Source organism: Coenobita brevimanus, chromosome 55, assembly GCF_032717465.1.
Source record: "Coenobita brevimanus isolate Jiangsu-jjx chromosome 55, ASM3271746v2, whole genome shotgun sequence".
NCBI lineage: Eukaryota > Metazoa > Arthropoda > Malacostraca > Decapoda > Coenobitidae > Coenobita > Coenobita brevimanus.
In genome coordinates this window covers 13,571,780-13,593,568 of record NC_137008.1, presented here as the reverse complement: position 1 = coordinate 13,593,568, position 21,789 = coordinate 13,571,780, and positions in this window count along the sequence as shown.

Genomic DNA, 21,789 nt, shown 5'->3' with positions numbered 1-21,789 from the left:
GTTCAAATGCACGAAGGAGTAATTCTGCCACGAAACACCCCTTCCTTTAAAAGCTGCTGGGTCGAGCCCTGCAGGACAATTTCATGCTGAAATTATAATAATCACAGTGTTTGGGGATCACTGTGTAACGGAAGTCTATAAGTTTATCGCAAATCTATGTTTCTTAATCAAAATGTCAACCACAGAACGGCATTAAAGCCAATCTGATAGGGTGAAAACCGATTACAGAGGATGGCTAGGAGTTCGGGCTCTTAGCTGAAATCACTGAGAACGCCCAATACATCAATATCGAAGAGGGACTACTGGAGATTCTCGTTTGTACTCAGTACAAACCAAATGTTACAATACTCGTGCTGTTGGTGTAGCTTCGGGAAACAGGAGAACGCAGACCCACTCACACTATTTCTCTCATATGTCGTATGTACTGGTTTACAGTAAGTAATATAAACACTTAGGAGCTTGTGCTGTTTACCCCTGTCACTTCATTTTACTGTTTGCTATACATTATTGACAGCGAATCCTTCCCACATAAGCGTCACATGAACCACTTAATTTCACTGTATTCTTTTCCACACATTGGGATGCTAAGCCTTCTGTGATTCAAAATCTCTCACACAGTCCTATTACCTTCGTCCAGGCCTTCTCCTTTCTTTCCCTCCTTTCACATCCGATATGTACCGTCAGTCTTCTCTCTTCACCCATTTTCTGCATAAGGCCATATCATTCCCCTCCTCTCCATCTTAGAGTATTTCACATTTTTCTGCCCTTTGCATAAATGTCACTCATGGTATCGCTCTGTTTTCTTACAAACACATTCATCCAAACAGAGATTAGTCTTTCAGTTTCATAAGACCCCGATACTTTTGTTCCGTCCCCTTTCCTTTGGCTTTTTTTTTTATTTTTTTTTTTAAGGTTCTAGGGTTCCGCCTGCTGCCATATCCACGACCAAATACCTACAACACTTTACTTCCTCCAATTCTCTCTCTCTCTCTCTCTCTCTCTCTCTCTCTCTCTCTCTCTCTCTCTCTCTCTCTCTCTCTCTCTCTCTCTCTCTCTCTCTCTCTCTCTCTCTCTCGAATATCACTTTATTCATTCGTGCATTCACTGACAACTTCCTCCTTTCACATTTATCCACACCAAGATACTAACGTCTGCTTATTGCTTACTGAGCCGAAAATCAAAGCTATGCTATTTGCCTGTAACAAGCAGTGTGCTTCACAATCTTCCCCTCTCTATCATAAGCTGTCATCTTTCTTTGAACATTTTATCTGTCCCCGTCACAAGCCCATTCTAGTCACATTGACAGTACACATACCTAACCCAGTTCCACCTTTCGTCCAACCATTCACTCCTTCCCGTCCTGCTCTCACACATGCCCTATTCCTCTGATAAAAACACTTCAGTATACTTCAAAGCTTCTCTCCTAATTCATGCATTTGCAACACTAGCCATAAGTTGTTTGTCCTCTATGACATATGTCTTCTTCAGGTTCAGAAATACCATACACATCTATCTCTGCCTTTAAATGTTTATCACACAAAGTTCTCGTATCAAACACCTGATCCACACGGTCTGTGCCACACCTAAAACCTCCCTATTCTTCGCTAATCAAGTAAGATGCTCACTGTGTTGCATATCTTTTGATCACCATTAATACCTGTATCTAACCTATTATGCTCAGTATATATTCTTCCAAAGTTCAGGCATTCTCTGTGGTCACCCTTGCGTGCATGATGAATGCATTCTGCCAATCTTCAGTACCTCATCTCCATCCAAGTACACAATGAAAATTCTGGCTAACTATTCCACAGTACATTCCTCTGCTTACTTATGACATTGTCTTGCAGTCTTATCCTTCCTAGCTACTTATCATTTTTTGTAAAGCTTCTTCCGCCTCATGTAATCCTATCTAAGAATATTCACCAATTTTGCCAACTGGATCAGGACCTAACATATTTTCCATCACAGTAACTCGGTCATCAGCAACATTTATTTTTTTTTTTTTAAATATTCAATCAATCTTTATTTTTTTTCCATCTCACCACAGTCTTCCTACTACATCTCCATTTCCTCCTCGTACTGTTGTATCCATTTGCTGTCTTATTCTTCTCATAATATTCGCTTTCTTATGAAACAAAATCTTACTCACCCGGAAATTTGCGATACTTACACCATACTTCGTTTATTTCTCACTCCAACTCCCGTACCGTTCTGCCGACTTCGTCTCACGTTCTCGTACGCGCCCCACTCCTGCACGCCATTTTCTTGCTAATACTGTCGATACAAAACTTTCTTCTTCAACAAGTCTTAGACATCCTCATTCCGCCACTCACTAACCTGTCTGTTTCTCCTTCTACCGGCTCTCCCTATAACACTCATACCAGCCTATTTTTCCCACACACAGCTTCCTTGAACTCATTCCATTTTTCTTACACCTCTTTATTACAGTACCTTTCACTCTAAAGCTTTCTTTCTTTTTTCTTTTTTAATTCTCTCTTGATATCTAACCATATACTCCTTTGAAATTTCGCCGAGCCATACAGTTTCCTCCCGTCTCACCCACTTCCTGCATCTTTGAAAATCGTACGACGTTTTCACGGTTGTGTTCACCAAAAGGTGATCAGCTACCCCTTTTGCTGCCCCATAAGACCATCCACATCATGCAACCACTCATTCACACGTCTCTACCCGTATATAGTTGATCAATGTCCACTTCCCATCCACTCCACTCAGCCATGCACACACATTCGTGCATCATACACCATGTGTTTCCAATAATTAACCCTATTTCCTTTCATTTGCTAGAGAATGACACCTTATTTTGGTGGCACCGAACGGGCGGCGGAGCTACCCAGTTATACAAACGTCCCTCAACTTCCCCTCTATTCCTCAGAAGAGGATGATGGATTGGAGAAAAAGGACAGCTTCAGACAGCAGTCCACCGGGATCACAGGCACATGAACCTTGAGCTATATATCAATAAAAAGCCATTTTCTCTACTTACATCTGTATATAAACAGCTCCCTATTCTCACTTATTTCAGACCTAGCAATAAAATCCCCTACCAACAGCACTCGTTCCCTTTCTTCAGCCCCTTCCCCAGCACAGTTCCTAAATTCTTTTCTGAATCCTTCCCTTTCAGCTGCACTTCCCTCGCTACCTGGCCCTCATGCACTGACTATCATCCACCTCTGGTTCTTTTTTGCCCTCCTAAACCATATCAACTCTACATCCACCTCTTCATTTCATCTCACATAATCATAATTCCCCTTCAGCATTACACCCTTTGGCTCTTACTCTTTTATTTACCCCCTGTTCCTTTTAGCTATGTGACATTAAGAGTCATCACAGCCAGTTTCATTTATCTGAACACATTACCTCTTGCATCTCTTTCCACTATTTTTCTTTCTCTCTCTCTTTTTTTCTTTTTTCACTCAAGTACGTCCAAGCTCCAGAACCCAAGTCAAAGAGAACTGTGTTCTGGCTCACTCTCTTACATTTTATTATATACAAAATTCTTCACACAAGGATGGAATATTTCTGGCCGACCATTTCCGTCCCTTCTAATCACCTCTGAGATACGTAAGGAATTACTAGGAAGTATTTTTTCCCATATTCTCAAGGCAAAGATTGCAACTTTGTTGAAAATAATATATATGTGTGTGTGCGTTATTCCCAGCCAGACATGACTGCATAAAAGTGGTTGAGTCAGCCCACTGGGAGAGCAGTGGAACACCAGCCACCACACCCATGGCAGTACCTTCCAGGGACGATGACATCAGCCACTCTCTCTGTCTCTCTCTAAAGATAGATATATTGATCGATAGGTGTATATATATATCTATATCTATCTATCTATCTATCTATATACTCCACAGAGGAAGTCTGAAACCATTTTGCAGCCCACCAATCCCGTAGCCACCAGACACAAAGCTCTCCGGCGCTGTCCTGAAATTATATTGGATATGAGGCGTGGCCGGTTGAGCGACCAGACGAAAGAAAGAGAGAGAGAGAGAGAGATGTAGACCTGTTCAGAATGTGCAATAATAACTGCAAATTATTGGTAGCAAAAAGGAATGGAAGTAAATTTTTTAACAACTTACCATCGTGACGTGAAATATAATATAAGAAAAAAAAAATTGTGCCCATTTTTCCTACCCAATAATAGACTGAGGTTTCAGAAACAAAGAAAGAAGTTACATAAGTTGTCGGACTATTAAGAACATGTCCAGGGGAATGGATCATACATTCTCGCTTCATTCAAGAATCCTGGCTTCACCTCATGCCCAAGCTATTTTCATTTTCTATGTATTATTTGTAAGAAACAGAAAGTAAAAATCCTATGACAAAAACATCTATATGCACGTCATGGTAAGAAAGGAATCATAAGTAGGAAATGTAAACAAAAACTGGAGAAACTATAAACATGTTAAGAAATATCAACGGAAATAAGAGTAAGAGTGAGCGATAAGTGAATATTGCTGGGAGAGGTAGGTGCCGCTGGTGCCGGACGGCTTCACACCTCGCTCCCACAGTCACTCCAGTCGTATTAAAGCTGCACTCGCGTCCCGGGGCTCCTGCCGGATGATGGTCGAGACGCGAATGAAGGAGGTGAGGGAGACAAGGTGGAACGAAATGTCTGGGGGTGAGTGATGAAGTGTTACATGGAAGGTAGTGTACTGTGGAGCAGGACTATAAAGAAAAGGTGCAATAAAAGTGACAGAAGTGAATGTGAACTTTAGGAGAGGACTGGGGAAAGGGATGAAATGGAGGTGCTATGACTGGATGGAGAAGGTTTACGGAGTGAGACTGAGATAAGGGGGATCATATGTTAAAGGGTATGAGTGGGAGATTGATAGGAAAGTGTATTTAATCTACGTGATGGAAGTGGGAGAGAAACTGACTGAATAAAATCAAGAGCAAGGGCTGCGAAATCATGCTAGAATTTGGAGATGTAAAAGTTGCGATCAGGATGTTTAAAATAATGAGGAGAAGATGGATTTTAGGAAAGAAGCATCGGAGTCAAAACAGTGAAGATGTGTGCATTTGATAACTTCAGGCACAGACATGCAACAGCTACTGATCATTCCCACATCCTTAGTAAGATGACCGACAACAGATAATGAATCAACCATGGCAACTGTAGATTTTAGCTGTTTATACGTGTGATAAGTCTCAAGCCACGCCCAAAGTGGTAGTGAAAGGGAATCATACAGTTTAGTGCCAGCCGTAATATGTCGGTTGTGACCATACCCCCTAGTAACGATTGCTGACGGACTTAGTGAAAGGAAAAGAGTGGTTGTTGTGGCCATATCGCACTATTTTTTTTTTTTTTAAGGTTCACTAGGAATGATTTATATATCTAATATTGTTGTTCCTTTTCCAGGACAGCTACCACACCACGTGGAACGATCACCAGTCTGTGTAAACGTTAAATAATGAGCTCATTCTACTCCCATACGCCATCTGTCAACTTGGGGATAGTGCTTGTATCCATTCTTTAATTGGTTATTCATTAGATACCATAAAATCACGACTGAAGAGAGGCCATCAGCTATAATAACGTCAGTCATTGGTTATCTTACCACTCATTGGCCAATTTGTCATAGAGCTGAATCTTGAGGAGGTCTATAGGTCTTGACAGCAAGTGTGCGTTGTTGAGGGGTGGTGGGAGCAGATGGCCACTATAATGGGAGAAGGGGCTGGGGCGGGAGATAGAGATGTGACATGTCAATAATGATTAGGTCTAAGATGTTGGAGCCATGTGTAGGGGAGACAGTAACTTGCTGGAGACTATGCTGGTCTAATGTCTCCTGCGTCCAGTACACTGAGGTCCCCACACCTCATTACCTTTCTGGATGGCAGCGTTGTCCTCCTTACATCAGCGTTGGTGGTGATATGGTCGATGAGGATGGAACCGGTGGGAGAGGTGAATGGCAGGCCACGCAGATTATGATGGAGTAAGCGTGGCGGGGATATCGTGTTGGTGGTAATTAGCCTGTACGTCCTCCAGTTCATCAGGAATCTCCATTCTGAAGAGTCAAGGGTTCATCTGGCCTTGAATGAAATCCATGAGGCCTCCACCTCTCCGTCTGGCCCGTAGGTGGTGGAACATTATTGTACCATTCAACTTTGCACGCTTCTGGAACAATTCGCCATGAATCGGTAATGGCAACTAAGTCAGGATTCACAGTTTAAAATGTACTAATTATCTCATCGAATTTGTTGGTGATGGAACTGGAGGGAAGCAGAGATAAAAGTTGTACTAGAGGCAAGGAATCTCGATGTGTTTGGACGATTTTGGCTCTGACATTGACTTAATCTGATTGGTGTAAACTACAGGAATGGACTTGGTCGTTCACTGGCTTCCCCTGCAGCCACATTTATGGAACTACCCGCATGATATTATTGTCACTATAGCGTCTGGTGAAGGGTAACCTGTGCTGGCCGTGACCAGATGTTGTGGGTCACTGTGTTACATAAAGTACCAAAATCCCAGAAATGGTTTTCATGTAGTATTAGTGTGACAGCATGTCTGATTCACAAGGAAACCAAACCCCGTTAAATATTTGCTAGTAGTGGGAGTCGAGATAATCATTAATTGCTTTACTGGTGAGCGCTAATAGGCTGTAAAAAGTAAATAAATTTCACAGCTGATGGTTATATAAGCGTTGTGACATATAGTACTATGTGTGTATACCGTGATAAATGTTGGTCTCAGTTTTAACCTCATGAAGTGTTAACTGGGAAATTTTTGTTTAGGGTTGCATAGTCGATAAAGGGCAACCTCACTACGCCAGACACTGAAGTCCCAAGCTGGACTTGTGAGCCGCAGTGATAACGTCTAACAGTGCAACTTCAACATGAAAAAAAAAATAAATAAATAAATAAACTAATTATTCGAGGGATCAAACCCGCATGGATGAAACTCGCCTAGTTACCATGGCAATGTGTGAGCAGCTGATTTATTAGGTGACCCGAAGATCGCATGGATATTACAAATTGGAAAATAGAATTGTTATTCTATGATTTCAGCTACTTGCCGTGAGCCTGATACTTAAACCCCTGGAGCAACAACGATATTGGTTTACGGTGTTGATATCAATGGAAGCTGAACTGCTGAGGGAATCAGGCGATAACTACAAATGCTGCCAATTAGTCTCGTAACAGTGGTATTAGCGGCGAGAGTTGGTACTTCGCCCAGACTCTTTACGTGGCACGAGCTTCTTGGTACATCTTAAATTTTTGTGAACCCTAATGTTACTGCTACCCCACATCTCTGAAGCCATTTCAGTTCTGTGATCTCCTCTCATGAATTTATCTTATAATCGAATTTTAAATCTGTATCATGATATATTAGTATTTCCTTTACCAATATACGGAAACATTTTCCTTCCCAAATACAAGCATTGAAACTTTTCTTTCCAAATTTCAAAAACCTCTAGAACATAAAAGTCTCTGTGTTAAAGTAAGTAGGGTAGAAATCGTCAGTTTATTTTTATCCACTGAACAGAGACTGCTTCCTATTAACTGAACAGCTGCAGGGTCTTTTTTGTTGTTCAAATAAGCTAATTTTATCCACCTACCTATCATCTAAATATTCTACTCACTCTTAAAAGGCATAGGGAACTGAGGCTACCCATCTTTATTAAAATATTTCAAGTACGAGTTGTCGGTAGCTTGGCCCTGAGTGACGGAGTATGAGCAATATTACACCACCTCTCCTATGTAAACCTTTATGGATTACTTCCGACTTGAACTGCCTTGACCCACTAGACTACCAGGTGTCACCAATAATATCGAAGACTTGACTAAATGTTACTGAATTTTTGTGTCCGTTTTATATTACAGACGGTGTGTGTGTGTGTGTGTGTGTGTGTGTGTGTGATTTTTTAAAGCAAGGAAGAAGGAATCTAAGGACAGAAACCAGCAATATTTCTCCACTAAAAAAAAAAAAAAAAAAATGAAAAAGCGAACAGAGAGCCAATACCAACATCAACATTCGTTCATTTCGAGATGCCTGGACACGTTGCGTTTAATTGACTGCGGGTCATAGGCAGTATGAAATACAGAGAGAAAGACAGTTCCAGAGTTAACCTGTGCATACATGAAGGACTGGGAGTAACGGTTAACTCTTGCATTAGAGATATGGACAGAAAAGGGATAAAAGCTTGCCACCAGACGGGTGCTATGCACCTGCTGTGATGGTGGAGTGATTCAAGCAGACGGTTCAGAGGATTTGTAACCAGTAAAGTAGCGATAGAAATGAGATAAAGATTCAACAGTGAGGCGAAGAGACACAGTTGAAGGAAGCCAGTATGAGGAGGAGATTAATGAAACGAAGTCTCGTATTTAACCCTCTTGGGAAGAACCAAGTGTGGGGAGCCTCTCCACAGATGAGAATATTACTTTACACAGAGGCGAATAAAACCCTCGTAGAAGTCAACAACCGTGTAGAGGTAAAGAAGGCACGGAATCGGCCTAGCACACATATTCTCTTGGAAGCAGGTTTCACAAGAGAGGTAATATGATCTTTCCAACATAAATGCAGAGAGAATGAAACCACAATATATGTTTAGAGATAATGCAGCATTGAGATTGATACTGTAAAAAATTAGAAGATACTCCTGCGGATCATTTTGACGCCTTCGAAAGATGTAAGAACTGAGTTTCTAATGGTTTTAAAACAACAATATTACTTTTACCTCAATCAGAGATATGAGCCAAGTCAGACACATTTTGTGTCATATCCTCATCCCGTGTTTGTTGATGGGACTACTGAGATGGATGCTGCAAGAAGCGAATGGAAACGTGAAGAGTGGATTCATCAGTGCATGAGTGAACAGGGTTAGATTTACAGCTTAGGTCACAGCTGAAGAGAAGAAAAGGAGTTGGTGATAGGACAAGACCACTATTTATAGAGCCAGGAGAAGAACGGTGGCCGTCTACAACAGCAGCCACAGAAGGTCCAGGAAGAATGGTAGATGAAGGCACAGATAGGGGGATGGAAACCGTGAGAGGGCAGGTTGGAAATTAAAGATTTATGCCAGATTCAATCGAAAATCTTTGAGATGTCAAATGCAATGACAAAACTTTAACCTCAATCCCGAAAGGAGGATGACCAGGAGTGTGAAGGGAAAGTGAGAAGATCGCCAGTGGAGAGTCCCTGAGGAAAACCATGCTGGCAGTCAGAATGAAGGTTCTGACAGGAAAGGTGCTTTAATTTTTTATATAGATTTAAAAACTATAAAAATAGAGGATGCTGAAGCAACTGGGTGATAGTTAGAAGGCTGGGAATGGTCACCCTTCTTTGAGGGAAACTGAATGCATGAAAACTTCCAGCACGAACGAAAAGTATAAACCGACAGACAAATGTGAAAGAATTTACCAGGGCAAAGTATAAGAGCAGAAGCACAGTTCTTGACGAGAACGAAAGGGACCCCGCCAGGTCCATATGTCTTATTAAATAAGTACGGAGGCCAGTGAGGACAGAAAACACATGTCAAGAAATTTTAATGTCAGTCATGAGGAAGTAAGAGGGGGAAAGTGGTGGTGGAACAGCACCGGAATCGTCTAAAGGGGCTATCACACTGCACTTCATACGAGGTTTGCCGAGGATACGATGGTAAATCGGAACGGTAACGTGGTATAATTGCCGACGATACCACGGGCATTTGGAATTCATCTGGATGGATTCCTGCCGAGGATACGACGGGCAGAACAGTATGACCAAAACCCAGGCGACTCGACAGAGAATATATCGTACTACAGCATTGAACATTTAGCCTAGCACTTGCATACTTATTAATATGCTAGAATAAATATCAATCGTTTTGAAACCCTTATAAAGAGTTAATACTTCCTATACCGAGGAAACTGTGATGTCGATAAAATAATCACGTGTTTACAACTGAGGACTCCACTGCAGCTAGACGTACTGCTACCAGTCGCCGCCTGAGAACATCACAACAACAACAACGTACTGCTTAATCAGTAGACTACAATGACTTTATCACAAATTTCCTGAACTAGGGCAGCTGAATTTGCCCTTGTAGACAGCAATTACTCTCCACAGTCGCGAGACAGGGCTCTGGCAACAGTGTGGGAAGCACGTCCTTTGCCGAGGATACAAGGAACGTGTGTGACAGTATCCAAGTTTTGTTCCACTTAAATCTTCCTCGGCCGTTCCTGATACGAGGTACCGTGTGATACCTCCTTAAGAAGCAATTGGGAAACAAAGTTTGAGTAAAGAATTCTTTTTTTTTTTTGGGGGGGGGGTAAAAATAAAAGAAACAGCAGCAAAGCCATCAGGGTGGAAAAGAGGAGATAAGGAGGATGAAGTAAACTTGTTACAGAGGTTTTTGGCAAGGTGCCAGCAGGAGCGGGAAGAAATTGAATCAGAGAGTTCAGAGCACTCAGTACGAATGAAATTATTCTCAGCCGGGAGGGGAACAGACTTAGCACGGTTCGGGGCAGAGACATAGAAGAGATGAGATTCAGGGATTGACTGGCTCCTGTACCTTCTGCAGGCATTCTCATGTTGTGGACAATATTAGAGCAAGCGTGATCAAACTTTTTTTTTTTTTTAATTAGTCACAGCATAGGAGAAGGAAACGTATACCTCCATCCAAGAGACAATAGTAACCGTAATGCACAATGAACACACGGACAGCTCCCAGCCATGGAAGCAAGAATCATTCCAGGGAAAATCAAAGTACTGCCTGAAGGCCTCCCAATTAGCAGCTGCAAAGTGCCACAGCTACAACTTCTTGGGACGGTCCACAGGCCTTACTGGAGCGATGGGATCGGATATGGTGATAAGGTTGTGCTAGGAGTTGCCAAATGGATAGAAATGATGAACACAGTAAGTGGAAGGTTTAGTTTTAAGAAAGAGGTCAACTATCTTGGTACTCTTCCTAAGGTGGTCGGGGATATGGATAGGGTGCTGTACAAGTTGCTCTTGGTCATTAAGGATAGAAAAGATGTAAGCTTGTTCACCAGGTGGATCAGCGAATGGAAAAGAGAGCCAAAGACATTGGTGAACATTGACATCATGTAGAATGGAGATTTCAGAGAAAGAAGAGCAATAGGATGTGTTCCACCTTAGAAGTAAGATAGTAAAAGAAGTATTCATAGTAAATTTGGGAATAAGCACACTGGACATTTATTTAGTCAGAGAATGTCTTATTGCAACTCTCTCTCGCTCTCTCACTCTCTCTCTCTCTCTCTCTCTGTTCTCTTGTTCTTTCCATACATTGTCCCTAACCCTCTCACTGCTAAGATGTCACTCATATTCTCTCACTTTCTTACATTTCGCTTTCGCTCAGTTATATCCATCATCTTATATTCTAGTTACTGTTTAGCTTTGAATCTATTTTGCTCTCACTGTTACTCACCCATTCACTAACTCAATTAATAAATTACCACAGACTTTCATTCACCCTCCAACTTACTGTTCCTCAGTCTCACAGACGTACTTTTTCTCTCGTTCTCACTTTAAAATATTGCACTCGCTCACACAAAGATTTTTCAGTCTTTCACATGAATTCTGACACTTACTGCGCCTACACAGTTCAGGTTTCTGTAGGTCAGTCATTGCCACTCTCTTGAATTTTCATCCTTCATACTCAGCTTCACTCACTTTTACACTCGCTTTCTCACACACCCACTCACACTTACACTCACTCACATTTCAGACGCACACGCCTGTTCATCTCATCCATGCACTCACTCAGTTTCACACTTAACTCTTCTGCCAAGTTCACTGTCTATTATGTATACAACCCCCTCCCACGCTACTCCAGCATTTATGTTTTTTTTTTATTCCTTATTTTCACACTTTCACACAAGGTCTATGTATACCTCATACCAATTAATCTGGCCAGGCATGTATGGCAACACTGTTCCGGCCGAGATTCTGATTGGCTGGAGGTGTTTGTTCGATTTCGCTGTTGCTAAAACTGATACTCTTTTTATTATCAGATCTGATACTGAGTTTGTCAACAATACAATCGTCAAAAGCAATAAGAAATCTGTTATATACTTATCAACAATGAAATTTTCGTAGGGAGATAGAGATATGAGTCAACAAAGTATTATAACAGTCCAAGTCAAGGTCAGCGTTCGACCAATTCCTTTAAATCTCTGACACTCCTTAATATAACAGAAAATTAAGGAAACTTCCTTAATCTAAGCGTTGGTATAACACACATTTAAATTTTAAGATCAGTTCGTACTGTGATAATAGAGGATATATGATGAAATAGTTTTCCTTTAGTCTACTTTGATTTTTCGCGATTTTTTCAAACCTCCCTCCCCGCAGAACTCGTCTTTTCATTAGAATTTTTAGTTATTCAGAGTTGTGGCATGATTTAAGGGTGCGGAGTGATCTTAAAATTTAAATGTGTTATACCAACGCTTAGATTAAGCAGGTTTCCTTAATTTTCTGTTATATTACGGAGTGTCAAGAGAAATTAAGGGAATTGTTCGAATGCTGACCTTGACTTGGACTGTTATAATACTTTGTTGACTCATATCTCTATCTTCCTACGATAATTTCATTGTTGATAAGTATATAACGGATTTCTTATTGCTTTTGACGATTGTATTGTCGACAAACTCAGTATCAGATCTGATAATAAAAAGAGTATCAGTTTTAGCAACAACGAAATCGAACAAACACCTCCAGCCAATCAGAATTTCGGCCGGAACAGAGTTGCCATACATGCCTGGCCAGATTAATTGGTATGAGGTATAGTACTACAATACATAGACCGTGCACACACATTTTCTTTTCCGTTTTCTTTCATTCACTCAAACGATCTCATCCAGTTTCAGCCATATTAACTTTCAGGTTCTATTATCATGATTCCACGCAAATTACATTTACCCACTCTTTGTTCCTACACTGTTTTATTTGCATCTACTAACGCACATTCACTGTAACCCGTGGTGCTGTCAATGAAATGCCTCACGGGACGGCACCAATATGACACGGTAGTGGAGCTGTCTGTTATACAAATGTTCCTCAATCACTTCCTTGTCCCCCCAAAAGAGGATGGAGGAGCTCCAAAGAAGGGCAGCTTTGGTCTGCAGTGCAACCGTTTCTTCATATGAGCATGGACTGGCGACTACCGTTACTCCCTTTTTGCGCCTAATTTTGACGAGGCGCTTCCACTGCAGGTAGAGCATTTGTTTGCCGTTCAAAATAGTCCCGCATGGGTGATTGCTTGCCTGTGGTTGATAAGGCTTTCGACCAGGTAGACCGGGGTCCTTTTACTACTGCCACCACTACTACTACTACTGCTGCTACAACTACTACTACCATTACTACTTCTACTACTACTACTACTGCTGCTCCTGCCACTTCTTTTTAATCATCTCCATCCATTGAGAATTATAGTGCGAAGATCAGCACACATTTCACCATTTCATAATACATTTCACCATTTGGGGTTTGTAATGTGAAGGTTAAAACTAACCTTCTTTATATAATCTTTTGACCCCAAATTCGAGTACAGTACACCAACTACTTTGGTCACTAACCGTATGCTACTATTTTTATTACTACTTAATTTTTTAAACAATATTACATTGCTAATTAAAACATTAATCTATTGGAGCTACTGGTCAGTGCGGTTCTCGACCACATTAGCTTCGTAATCCATACCCTCCAGAGACAGGACTGAGGGCTGATGATCTTGTGCCCCTGAAGGCATAGGAGTGCAGACCTCACGAGGGAGAATGACAGTCGACATCACATGCAGGTCATAACAGAACTCTGAGGTTAATGCTTCTTCTCAGAAAGAACCACTGCCATTTCGAGTAGAATCACCCCTCCAATTGAACCATTCCACCTGTTGTGAACACAAGGGGAGTGAACTGATCATGGTCCACATTTTGGATTCTTTCTTAGCAGTTTTTCTTTTCTTGTTCATTCCTCTTGTGTGGAGCCACGAGAGACACTTCTCGGTGACATGCTGCCACTGGATCAAATATCCTAATGTCGAAGAAAGCCTTCAGCCCTCGTGTCCAGAAACCAACACTGACATCCACTCTTTCACCATTTTATGTGTTTTCTGTTCCGTGGATAAAGTGCTCACCGGCTAGAGGGAGCAGATCTGGTTCTGTGGCGACATCATGGCATATTTCCTGTAAAATTTTCGCAGTAAGGTCCCGTACTTCACCATGTCGAGTCCACACAAAGCCTCCCTCCTTGCAAACCACTGCATGCATTACATCAACGATAGGGCCACATGCACAGTGTTGAGGTAGGTTTTCTATTGGCCACCAAAATCTCAAGGCTATTTTATAATTTCTTGTTTGTTGAAGTGGAAGTCTTTTGCCTTGATAGGCAGGCTTGTCAGCCATTTCGATGCCCAAACCTCCTGTGTCAGTTCAGATCCTCTGCACTGGTCTGATATAAGATGTTCAGATATGTGCTGGGGCTGGTCCTTTTGTCTTGCTTTTCCGTCCTTGCTTATTTGTGTATTTATATATTTCTGCCGTAGTTGGTCGATTTCATTTATCTCAGCCTGGGCACAGATCTTCTGTGACAAGGATTCGGTGAACCTAAGTGAATTTTTATGTTCATAGCCCGCCATGCATGCTGGATGTATAATTGCTAGACCTCCCATTCTGGGACGTTGGTGCTAAAAGATCCCTCTCTTCTGGTGTTGAGATGTGGCCACCGGGCAGTGATGGAAGGAATAATTCCCTGGATAGCATCCTCCAGTGGTTGTAGAGTAACTGTATGTCGGGGATGGTCCACATCAGGAAGGTCGATTTATCCTTTACACCGTTATGTAAATGCAGTGTATGATGCTTGGGGTTCTGTTTTTGCGTGGTTGGACAGTAAATATATTTCTTCTGCCCACGAGTTTACCTTTATCAGTCACATGTTTGTCTTTGAATTTCTTAACCTAGATGCTTCTGACCTTCTTTTGTCTCTATTGTCTTTGTGTCTCTGAAGGTTTCCTTTTGCATTTTGGTAATAAACTGGTTTTAAGATCAAGATGGATTTAATTACTTTAGGGTAATATCCAATTTCAGGGCCACGAAATGTTACAAGGTCCCACCATTTCCTCACATCTTCCACTTTGCCAGCACCTGTGAGATCATCTGTATAGGCATCATATTTTACATTGGTGGCTTCGTAACTGATCTGCTGTTGCAGCACTGTCATAGCCAGAGTGTACATAGCCATGGCAACTGGGTCTCTTTGGGCAGTTCATTCTGTGGACTGAATAGCACCTACACCATGATCAGCTGTCTTACTCATAATGTAAAGGTTTGCTGGTTCTTTGAAGGTGTTTTCCACATGCTGGATATTTAACTGTTATGCTGTGTAGCATTGCTTCTCGACTGATAGAAATAATGTGTTTGAGGCATCAACTGGTATTACTACAAAACAATCCTCTTTCTCAAATATTTTCCTTATAGAGTGAACTGCTGCCTCACCTTCTGCCTGTTTAACATCATCTTTCATAACCACTATAACGGTTTTTCCTATAAACCTTCTTAAGACTTCGTCTACCCTGATGGACCTATATCTTAGATTCTAATCAAGGGGCATTAGTCAGCCAAGATGTCAGTGCATCAGTGTGGTTGCACTGACTTGGCGGCAGCTTGCTCGCCAATGAGGACAAAGGTGATACACAGGCCTGTTGCTGCCTCCCCAAACTTGTTACTGAGGATAACTCTCCATTATCTTGCATCCAGGCCTGACGGTCCTGCCCCTCTTTATGCATGCAATGTCTCCCTCCACACCATATCTCCAGTTATCCTGTCATTAAAACAGGATTGGGTGAAGTGTAGTTGTCATCAAGCATTGGCTGGGAACTTACATGTCTTGCAATCAGGTGGCTTTTCTCCAGGTGTTGCGTTGTTTCTTCTGTCAGGTCAAGTACTCCATTTGATGATTTAGCTGACAAATATCTTGTTGCTATCAAGACCTTCGCCTGTCTCATCTTGTTGCTAAAAATCATCGCCACATCGTTGGAGTTCTGGTTTCTTCTGCCTGGGCTGCTTATTCTCATCTGCAAGGCCCTTGCTTTCTCAAATAGCTTGTCAGTTTTACTTCTTTCCCATATTTCAACCCGCCATTGGATAGCCTTAATACTTTCTGTGATGTTTGCTCTTGGGTGGGAATTGTTAAAGAAGAGGTGCGGTATCAGTGGTAGGACCTTAAGAGACAAAAGAAGCAATGGGTGAGATATTATTGTAATATGCTGTTGGGCAAGTAATCTCTTTGATTATGTCAATTGTTGCACTGCATTTGGGATGTTCAAAAGGTTACTTGATTGCCGGTACACGATTTCATTATATGTAGTGTTCACCCAGGTTTCTGCATTTTCTCTAGAATTCCTCATCCAGAATGTATGATGGCCTTCCCACCCAGGCCTGTGTGGTTGTTCTGCTTTCTCATTATTTGTGTCATGATCGTTCTGGGGACATATATTACAGGCCGATTCCCTCTTTCATGCACTCCTCCATGGTGGTCTTCATCCTGAGCTTCATTTCTGTCATGCAAGTCTCCATGATGGTCTTCATGCCTAGCTTCATTACTATTCACTTCCTAATGGTGATTTAACCCATCCTGCATTTCCTTATCTCTCACTTCTTGGCGTCCATTCCTACTCCTCACCTCACCCTGGGGTTTTTAACCACCACACATCAGAATATGATCATGTATGTTGTCAGTGATTGCTTCATAAATTGCCATGTCACCATACTGCTGCCTGCCATGTTGGAAGCGGTCAAGTGCCACTTCTGGTGGGCTGTGAATCCCCAATCCACTCCTACAGAAAGGCCTCAGCCTACAGTATGTACACAGCATCAGGTTTGTAGCACATGAACACCTGCTACACTTATGCTGCCTGCTGGAGCACTGGCAACACTGCTGTGGCATGGCCATGGTATTCATACAGTTTATACATTGAAATGCAGAACTAATAATGTTGTTATGGCCCGTCAGCGGTGCTTCTTTTTTCACAGTAGTTTTAAAAAGAAAAGAAAATCTAATGCTAATAGAACTACTGCATTACTTTTTCATTTTTACGTCCAAATTTGATATTCTTGGAAAAATATGATAGTTTTACTTCCGTTTTAGCATATTATTTATCTTGATATAATAGAGCAATCTATTAATTTTCCTGCTATTTTAGTATTTTAATATTTAAGTAATCAGCAGATACTTCTCATGTATTTGTAGTTGAAATTAAGTATAACAGTGCTATTTTATTCAAGAGTTTTGTATAGGTGGCCAGTGGATGTAGTGCAATAATGCCTTGTTTAGTGATGTAGTGTGTGGTTTAGGGGCAGTGTGTGTTGCAGCAGATAATGTGATGTGCCTGTTTGTGGTTTGTTGTGGTGGTTATGATATGGTCAGTGTACTCTGGTTTAGTAACTGGCTTAACATGGTTATCAGTATTGATTATTATTATAAAACAGTGATAGAAATATTGTGAGGATAGTCATTTGTACTGTACTAGTTTGTAATATTATAGAGTTTAAGCTTAGTACTATTGTACTGAAATTATATTAAAAGTACTCTTATTACTAATGCATATAATAATAATTCATTTCAAGTTTAAGTATTATAATTAATTCTTAGCTTTTATTATAATTAAAACTACATATATTAATAATGTATTAAAGTTTTAATTTAAATCATTATTATGTGATTAAATTCCATATCTGATTATTTATTCATTTATCTATTGTGATTAGCCATTTATGTGTGATGAGATTTTATGTAAAATTGTCATATTAATTAAAGAACATATAGTGAGTGCATCCTTGTATGTATGGCATGTTTACATAACGGTGTCATCTAGGTGTGTGTGTGTGTGTGTGTGTGTGTGTGTGTGTGTGTGTGTGTGTGTGTGTGATTCTCAGCCTACTGTATACCGGATGCCACACATTTATACCACCTGGCCTTGATGGTGGTGTGTATGTAAGTGATGGTTGCATAATAAGTGGCAGATCTTGTGATATTTATTGTTTGATATGGTGTTTATAAATCTTATGATTGGGTGGCGTGCAGGCTGATGATCTGAGTGTGTATGATGCTTGTGATACAGTGTATGGTGAACAGCTGATGTGTTAGGGAGTATGAAATTGGAGTTCCAGTGGATAGTGGAGTGAGCAAGAGGTATGTGACTGGATTCCAACATCTCAATGGTATTTGTGGATAAAGTCAGTAATTGTGAAATATAAGCTTCAGCAAGGTACTTATCTTGTAAATGAGGGTGGGGATACATATACTGTAGGTGTGGGGGGCAGCGCACATGTAATGGTGAGTGAGTAATTGTGAAATATAAACTTCAGCAAGGTACAGTACTTATCTTGTAAATGAGGATGGGGATACATATACTGTAGTTGTGGGGGGCAGCGCACATGTAATGGTGAGTGACGCGTGGCGATACCTGCTGTGTGATACTGACAGCCGTTCTGATAACCTAACAGGCCAGCAGCTCGTTTGCAACAATCGCTCCACACTACCCCGCACCCTCACTCCTTTTTGCAAAGTAGTTTTAACTGTCTTTCACATTTTCAAGGATTTTTATCCATGACATTTAACATTTTCTTTCACAGATAACTTGGTGTCCATTTTATGACGTAGTGGATATAAATTTCTAAGAACCCACGATCATAATTATATATTATGATTTTGTGACGAAAACACTGAGCGCCTGGGATACACATCCTCTCTCTCCACTACCCAGGAGAAAACCACTATTATTACCACTGCAAAACTGCTACTACTAGTAGTAATAATAATTTTGCTACTACTACTACAAGTACTACTACTACTTTTACTACTACTACTACTACAACTGCTGCTGCTGTTAATACTACTTCTGTTACTACTATTATTGCTACTCAACTACTACTACTACTACTACTACTACTACTACTGCTAATACAACTTCTGTTACTACTATTACTGCTACTCAAACTACTACTACTACAACAACAACTACTACTGCTACTACAACTACTACTACTACTGCTGCTGCTGCTATTGGGACTGTCACTGCTACTTCTATTACTACTATTACTGCTACTCTTACTACAACTGCTACTATTACTACTAATATTAGTACTAGTACTACTACTACTACTACTACTTTTTTTTTTTTAAATATAAACACCTCCATCCATTGGTGAATAATACTGTGAAGATCAAAACCAACCTTGCTAATACAGTTCACCATTTGGAGTTGTAATGTGAAGGTTAACACTAACCCAAGCACGCCGACGGCTGTGGTTACCAACCATCTACTATTACTATTATTATTTTATTTTATATATATTGATATTACAGTGTAAATAAAGACATTAAACTATTGGAGTCCCGCTGGATCCTATGCGACTCCTCGACCACTAACTAGCTTCGTAATCCATACCCGCCAGAGAGACAGGCCTGAGGGCTACGATGATCTTGTGCCCCTGAGAGACATAGCCAGAGCAGACCTCACGAGGGAGAATGACAGTCGACACCTCATCCAGGCCACAACTACTGCTGCTACTACTACTACTACTACCACTACTACTGCTACTACTACACTACTACTGATACTGATACTACTACTATTATTACCTCAACTCGCTTAAAGGATGTCAAAAGGTGAGAAATGTGTCATAACTCCCGGGAACCGGTGGCTGGCCCGATTGAACTGGAAATTGTTTTATTGATTCAACTTCTGAGCATTTTAACGGTATCTTCTTGTAACAAAAATTGCACTACGTTCTGTACTTTCCGCTGTGTTACAGTAACTTCAGTACCCACAAAGAAAATGATCCGCCTAAAGGCCGCTTTGAGTAAAAGGAATACAGAAATGGGTTATAACTCGGGAACAGGTGGCCCGATTGGACTGGAAATTGTTTTAGTCTTCAAGCTGGAACAATTTAGCTGTAACTAACTCTAACAAAAATTGCGTGACAATGCGCCATTTTTGCTGTGTTAACGGTCTGAACAGACGGCACGAACCAACTAACAAACAAACATACAGAAATCAGATTATTTTAATAACATAGATTACGTTCACTCTAACATTCACGTAAATGACACAGTCAGCCATTCCCACAAACACATTCGCTCTTTCACATACTTATTCTTAGTTTTGTAAAGTATTTCTCACTCACACAGTATTTTCTTCTTTTGATTTACCATTATTTTTTATATTACAAACTATTTACCTCGACGCATATAAATGATATGCATCATCGCCAAGGGTTAGATATTGTGTTTTAAAATATCTTTTGATAAGTACTTTTGCTAATAGACTTTAATTTTGTTAAATGCATGTTATTTTTATATATAAATTCACATCTTTAACATAAAAGCAGCCATAACCCCCTCTTTCTCCTGAGCGATGTGTGTGTGTTGTGTGTGTGTGTGTGTGTGTGTGTGTGTGTGTGTGTGTGTGTGTTTGGAAACCTGCAAATCATCTGATGGAAACTGGCGGCTTGATGGGTAGACTGGTGACTTGATTGGTGGGGGGTGGGCAGGTTGAATGGGGTGAGTGGGTTGGTTGGGTGGAGTGGGTGGAGGTGGGCAGGTTGAATGGGGTGGGTGGGTTGGTTGGGTGGAGTGGGTGGGGTGGAGCGGGATGGGAGTGCCAAGGAGTGGGTAAGGTGAACGGGGTTGGTGTGTGGCAAGGCACGGTGGAATGGGGTGGTATGGGTGGATGGGTGATGTGAGATGGGTTGTGTGTGGCTGGGTTGGGCTGGCTTAGGTGACAGGAATGGGTGGGTGAACATAGGGTTGACATTGTGCTTAGTTGGGCAGGTAGGATAGTGTGGGTGGGTGGATGGTTTGAGACAGGTGGTTAGGTTGGATGAGGTGGATGGATAGGATATGGCAGCTAAAGTGGCCAAGCAAGGTGAGTGGAGTGAGGTGGGTGTGCATTTTTGTTTTCAATCATGCAGATCACAACAAAGTCATAAAACTAGCACCTCACAGTCACAAAAATGAAACCAACACATGTATAACAGTATTTTTTTCTTGTAACAGAAACAGAGACCAATGATTCATAGTTTCAGTTTACAAACATATACGTAGTTATAATGATTTGGCTTACGGAATTAAACATCAATCAGTCAATGAAACAAAAATATAGGCAACATACAGGAAAGCTAACACCTGTGGACATGGTATGCGACGGACATGTGAAGTTTGTGAAATTTTAAATAAATTCTTAACGTGGCAGGACAGATTTATGAACGGATCCTAGCAATGAAAACAAAGAAGGATACAACCCCTCCATGCACTCAGGCATTTAATCGCCCAGAAGCACATCCAGCAAGTGATTATGATGAATTTAACCTGTATTAACATAGGGCTGATTTGCCGGATGTGTTTTACGTGAAGTTAAAAGCTTCTGCTTTCCCGAGTGCCCGGAGATTCCTAACTTTAATATGTGGAGTACAATTCTTCTTACAATATAAGACACATTGATACTGTTTAGTTTTCTCTCATAACTACCCAGATCATAGATTAAACTGCCAGGAAGGTGACCAAGCAACACGGGGAAATGTAAAGAAAGCAACTTATTATATGAGGACAAAAGAGAAAAATTGCTTTACGAAGACAGGAGCAGAGAAAGACTATGGATACTGAATATAAATCAGTGGTTCACACACACACACACACACACACACACACACGCACATAATTGAGTAGGCCGCTCATTTTTTCCTCAGACTCCTCGCGCCACCCAGATTGAAAGCGATTAGTCAATGTGCTGCAATTCGTGTGGCTGGTGAATACGAGTATGTGGA